A 6,694-nucleotide genomic window follows, 5' to 3' on the forward strand; every position below is an offset into this window, starting at 1 on the left:
AATAAAAAAAATAAAATAAATGTATTTGTTGGAGCACAGCATAATGTGACCAGCTCCTAGAGGCACATTTTCTAAACTGAGGGCTGATGGGGCATAGAGGGGGAGGAGCTTCACACTTCTAGATTATTTTAAAGTGCCAGTTCCAGTTATCCATGCCTCTATACCCCAGCGTAAGCACCTCCAGTGTCCCCTAGTGGATGAAAGAGAAATATACAGTGCCGATGCGGGCAGCGACGGACCAATGGTCATGCTGCTTTCAGCAGCATGGCCCTCGTTAACGCCATTCTCCGTCAGCCCTGCATGTAGGGCCGCCGGAGGATGTCGATGATGACCCACGGGAGCGCGCATAGTCAGCGACATAGCGGGTACACACTAAACGATGTACCCAATATGTCGGTCCGATCCCAGCATAAAAGGTTGAGTGTTGACCAGACAAGGAATGATTCACTGTAACGCTGGGACAGGCTGAAGGATTGCTCTTACCTATGGCTGCAAGACCAGTGTGGTGTTCCAGAGGAAGTCTATTGCTTATCATCACAGCTCTGTAACACAGGATCGGGGTTGCCAAATTCCACAACATTTGCCAACATTTTAGAATTGGGAAACAGATAGCAAAAGAACTTGCCATTGTTGAATCTCTGAAATCCAGCAACTTTCAGAACCAGAAGAATCGATTCAGGAATCAATAGATAAGGTCACATGCCTTCAATTGTAATTTCCACAAGTTATTTAAAAAATTAGTAATGAATCATGCTATTTACTGTCAAAAACAAACCAGTTGGTTTCGCTAATGTTAACATGCGTGGTAACATGTGATAAAGAAAAAAAAAAAAAGGCAAACATCAGCTCCAGGGTCTCTTTCATTCTTATCTAAACAAAAGCCTCCTTTGTAGCCTAAGCAAGCAAGCCAGAGAGAGGCCTACAATTGTGTTTTCAGTGGTAAGGCCGAGATTCTCCAGAGAAAGCCTTTGCAGTCGCCTCATGGGACTCTCACCTCCGGGAATATGAGAAAGAGTACTAATTTATCTTTCCTAGACCCCACAGTACTGATGTAATCCACAAGAAAACTATTTTATCTTTCATTACTCTTACAGTATATATTTGCCTGTTTCCTTATACGTTGTTGCAGGTATTCTACCTTCTGACAGGCACTTAAACATTACATCTTATAAAACAAATGTCTGTAGGTATGTAATCATTAGAGATAAACTTCTTCAATAGAAAACTGTATCACCATCATCTTGCAAATCCATAACAAATACATTCCTCTGAAAATCACCAGAAAAAAAGCTAATTCCAAACACAGGCTTGAAATGATCAGCCTTTGTATAAGAGCAATAATCTCAGTTCCTCAGCACAGTGTTTTCCTAATAAATGCTCTGTGGTTAGACCACTCACTCAAGTGACCAGATCACATGATAAATACTACCCATTATAAAGGGATGGATGTTAGGGCTCAGATTTGCTATGGTCTATATTTATCTTATGAGAGGTTATATAGAGCAACACAAATATCTTCAGAGCACAAATATTAACTAGATCATTTCTATATTATGTGTTCTTTAAGCAATTCATAAATGGTTTAACCCCTTTGCTGCTCATTTATTTCACATTTCAACATCAATGATTTTTTTATGCGATACCCACACAATTTAAACCTTGGTTTTCTTTCAGATGACATTGTAGTTTCAGAAAATACCATTAGTCTTTTCACTCATTCTAACACGTTCAATAACAATTTGACCCAAATGGGCAAAAAAGATATGTATTTTTTTGCTAATTGAAAGCATGAAAGGGAACTAAAACCAAACGCAATTTTCTTTTTTGTATTATAAACAGCTTAAATACATTGTAGTTCTTGTTTTTCCAATAATCCACCTTTCCAAAATAGTAAACAGCAAAATTCTATGGGGGCAATTCAATAGTTTATCACTCTCATAGCTCCCATTTAAAGTTTCAGGAGCTATCCATTTGTTTGCAGGACCAGTCCCACACTGGTCACGACAGCCACACACTCATGCCCAAATGCACAGGATTAGGCCAGGTACACACTACAATGTCGGGCAATCTGGATAATGATCGGGACAAATTCCCTTCATCCAGAACCATCCGTGATTGCCTGTACACACCGTGCAATTTAATGAACAGACTGATATCGCGTTCCGTCCTTCATTAAACTACACCACCTTGTACACAATAACTTCTGATTAGCCATGCTGCATGGCCAACCAAAACATATCGGGTATGACCTGCTGGAGCGCGCTAATGTGAATACACACTGCACAATATGCACAAATTACCATTCCAATTTGCCTGGAAACGGCAAATCGTGAAGATATCGTTGTAGTGTGTAGCCAGCCTTAGCCATGTTAAGCATCTTCTCCCATATTACGTGCCAGGTGCGCTGCAGTTGAGGCATGCCTGGCACTTGCGCCCATCCCCAGAGCCCTACTTTACGCAAATTTCGGCTTGCACCTCAGGAGGGTGCAAGAAGAAATCTGCGATAAGTGAAGCCTTGGGACACCCGAAACAATTGAATTAGCTCTCACCCACTTTAGACGGCAGCAATGGGATAAACAATTGGATCGCCTCCTATGTGTAGGTTTTGAAGAAAAAAAAACTGCACTTGAAAGAATTGTTTTTTTCTTTAATTTTCAATGTCCAAATTGAAACATTTCCACCCTGGGGTGCCTCGGGAAACTTGCAGGAGTGCCTCAGGTTGGTGGTCCAGCACCAAATCAAATTCTTTATGGTCAATGTAATGTAAATATGTGCACAAACAGAAGCACAAACCTGTCCACCACCATATAACCAAACCTAAGGATGACAGGTAAGCACAAACCTGTGAACCACCACATAACAGAACCTAAGGATGACAGATTATCACAATTTACTTCACTACATTTTTTTCTGAATTTCTCAATAACAAACTTTTGGCTTAGGGGTGCCGTGAAAACAATTCTGATGCACTAGAACGCTGTGATTCCAAAAAGTTTGGGAACCTCTGAACTAGACAATTTACCACATTATCTGAGGTACCATTTTTCTTATTTGATACAATATTGGGGTAGAAATGGGCTTTGATCACAAGACAATAGCAGCTAAGGGGGGCAACATCATTTGAAAGAGGGGACTTCCCTCTTTCATATACGAGTGACCCCACATTTACAGGTGTAATTATGTGCCCGATAGGGCACGTGGTGCCCTCCCACTTAATTAAAGATAATGTCTGTTTTCTGTAGCACACGGAAATATTGTCTGGCGATCAGCAGACAATAGCTATTAGTGGGCCACATAATTTGAAAATTGTGAATCCCTGCTTTCAAATATGGGAGTCCAATTGGTTGCAGCTGTCATTATGGAGGTCATAGAGCACATAGTACCCCCCCATATACAGAAAACAAATTTTCCATAGTGTGGGGCAACATTGCCTGGTACTATGGGATACCAACATTTGAAAGAGGGGAGTCCCTTCTTTACAAAATGGGTACCCATTAATTATTTGTAATCAGTTTGGGGGAGATCTCACCCCATGCCTGGACTACATTATTTTCTGTAGTGCAGGGGTGATCAGGGTAAATAACCAGATATTAGCCTTTATGTGGGCACACTGTTTGAAAGAGGAGACACCCATCTTTCTACATTGTTTGGTGAGGAGATAGAAGGACTTAAAGTCCCCCCACCACCATTTTCATTTGTTTTTTTAAACAGTGCTGCCCTCATCGACAGCACTTCCGATGATTGTCCCAGTGGCTGCAGGGAGTCCCTACCTGTCTCTTGGACAGGTATGTGTGGAGGACAAGCCCCACTTGTCCTCCATAGCAAAGGGGTTAAAGTGTACAAAAAGCTGACAGAAGTGAATGCAGAGAGGTAAGATCAAATGTACAGGCGAAAGAAAATCATGAGGTGAAAAGAATGATTCTGCTACAAGGTTCAGTCATTTACAATTACAAAATGGCATAGAGAAATAATAGAAAAAAAAGTTTGTTCAACTTAATTCTAAAGACCCTTTGTAGACATAATTAATATTTGTTTTTCAGCATTAGTGACAAGGTAAATGGAGGTTCTATAAAAACAAAAAAAAAAGCCATTTTATTATTCACTTTATTACTTTACGTCCAATACAGAAACTAATTTAGGCAGCCTGATTGTTGCAGGGACCAGAAAAGTGTCACTGACAGGTAATGCACACATCACACCACTCACTTGTAATTCCCTTTTTAGTGGCTGTTTCTCTGTCAGTAACAACACCTCAAAAAAATATTTTGCATTTTTTGGGGTTATTTTACTTAAGAAGCCAAGCTCAGCAAGTTCTTGATTAGGCCAAAAGTAATCTGTTTGGCAGAATATGCCCCATTTTTATACTGTATATAAATAGCCAAAACTTAAACTTTTCAGGCTCCAAGTTCTTTGCTTTATGTTTGAGAAAATAAATTGTCAATTTGAAGTAAGAGTAAAAGCTAGGCATACACTATACAAATCAGGAAATTTGGCCGATATTTCTCTAGTTTGTACTCAAGCTGGTTTTGGTCAAATGAAGATAAAACTACCCAAAAACGGGCAAGAAACGTTCGCCCTTAGATTATCCGATTAGTCAAAGTTTCCAAAAGATATCGGCCAAAATATCTCGATATTGTGTATTTTCCCCGATTACCTTATGCCTTGTGGGTGTAAATTATCGATCCATAATTTAAAAAAAATAAAAATAAAAAAAATTGTATAGAGTGTACTGCTGAAATCAGGACCTTCCACTGGCAGAAAATTGAAAAGTTGCTCTTTGTTAGCTTTAGAATTAATATTATTAGTTGTATAGTAATTGTTGTTTTCCATCTTGTCTGTCATATATATTTCCCATTATTAAAATCCTGACATATTTTATTTATTATCAGTAACTTATATAAAGCACAAATATTCCGCAGCGCTTAACAGAGAGTTTGACAGCATTTATTAATCATTATATGGTCTGCAAAATATTTTTGTGCCCAACGTATATAGAAGGTAAGCTCAATAGATGCTCCTAAAATAAGCATGACTTTCTGCTTGTTTGAGTTTCGCCGGGTCCCGTTTTCATGCATTTTCAAATTGAATACGGGGATGCGCTGTCACGAACCCGATACTTTACCGCCTGCAAAACACGCGATGTAGGCGAAAAGTACAGGAGGCTGAAAAGTATCGCGGGTCCGCTGAAATTGAATACGGCTCCATGTCTTATCTACAATATTCTGCAATACACAACTGTCAGATCTATATGACAGTAAGTAATACAAGTACTGTATTGCTTACACTTACATATAATATATGTGGCAGACTCAAAAGGCGTCGGGAACTAGATTACATATCCTTGGGTTTAAATAGCAGAACCCTGCGGTGCTGCACTGCAGGTACACAAATAGTTAATATACACAATACTGATTTTGAAGTGGAGTCTACAGGCTGTGCAGTCTTGTATTTTGTGTTATACTCCTCCTTCTAAGCACCAAACATGCAAAGCAAAGAAAACACACACACACATATATATATATATATATATATATATATATATATATATATATATATATATATATATATATATACACACACACACGCGTACATCCCTATACAGGTATGCATACATGTACAGCAGATCTATACCAGTCTTGTGTCTTATATTGGCTTAGAAGTTCTCAAATTTTGCTATTAACCCATTCAAAGCTTAGTGTATATATATATATTCTCACTACAATAAAGCACACATCGGACATCAAGATTTCCCGAGCAGGAACTAATCACTGTATCACCTCCCATGCATAGTATGACATGATACATTTAAGACAGTGCTTTCAGTGTGTCTGTGTGTGTTAATAATAAGCCTGCACCCCCCTCCCCCAACCCGAAGCTGTGATCCTGGAGAGGCTCCCCCTCTCAGTCTTTAGCCCGCACTCCCCACGGCTCCAAGGCAGGACAGGGGACAATCTACACTACACAGTCACAAAATCGGTTACTTAACTGCACGGCGGCGGTGTCTCCGGGAGGTCTCTATGGGTACAAGCTTACAGAAAAGCACGGAAGGGATACCTCCGCAAGATACAAGGCAGTCGAATTACTCCGCGGCACCAGCCTCAGAAAGAAGTCCCACGTTCAGGCTTCTTCATTGTGTGAGGAGGAGGAGGGAGAGGGAATTACAGTGTTATCAGAGGGAGAGTCCTCAGCCAACACAAGCAGCAATAAGTTTGTTAATAATAAGAGCGAGGGAGAGAGTGCGCTGTGCTCTGCATGGTGGTGACACATATCAGGTTATTACAGGGTAGTGGAGTCAGTCAGTGCTGGACAGGAGGCTGAAGTTCACTTATTCGGACAGCTTCTTATTCTCTTCTATTTTTATGCTTCACCTTCTCACAACACTTTATTTTGAAAGCTCAAATCTGATCATAACATTGGCTTAATACAAAACATAAATACAAAACACCGTTCCACACACAATTTTGCAACTGTAATTAGCATGGCCCAACCCATGGGTTAAGTAAAGTGGGCACAGGCACCATATTTTATCAATTTGAATAAGTAGCTGTAATGGTGCAAGGGTTACATCTTATTAGGCCACAATTTTGAAAGTGAGGATTCGAGAATCAACAGAGGGTAATCATTTACATTAAGCCTACTTGCATTTTGGATGTTTCAGCAAGGTCATGGGCATGACATCAGGTCGCAATATTAG

The 6,694-nt window shown here is 39.9% G+C and overlaps 1 protein-coding gene across 7 annotated transcripts in view; it reads right to left on the minus strand.

The window, feature by feature from the left end:
* Positions 1-6,141, minus strand: part of FBRSL1 (fibrosin like 1) — a 581,862-nt gene extending 575,721 nt beyond the window's left edge. For 6 of the 7 annotated variants that reach the window (XM_088476701.1, XM_088476704.1, XM_088476699.1 and 3 more), the window contains exon 1: positions 5,987-6,140. The gene's annotated coding sequence lies outside the window, so the exon portion shown is untranslated. Of the gene's footprint in view, positions 1-5,986 lie in introns of all 7 variants that reach the window. The other variant, XM_088476700.1, reaches the window with a different exon arrangement.
* Between the last annotated feature and the right edge of the window lie 553 nt (positions 6,142-6,694).

Source organism: Taudactylus pleione, unplaced genomic scaffold (assembly GCF_031769625.1).
Source record: "Taudactylus pleione unplaced genomic scaffold, aTauple2 ptg000191l, whole genome shotgun sequence".
Taxonomy (NCBI): Eukaryota; Metazoa; Chordata; class Amphibia; order Anura; family Myobatrachidae; genus Taudactylus; species Taudactylus pleione.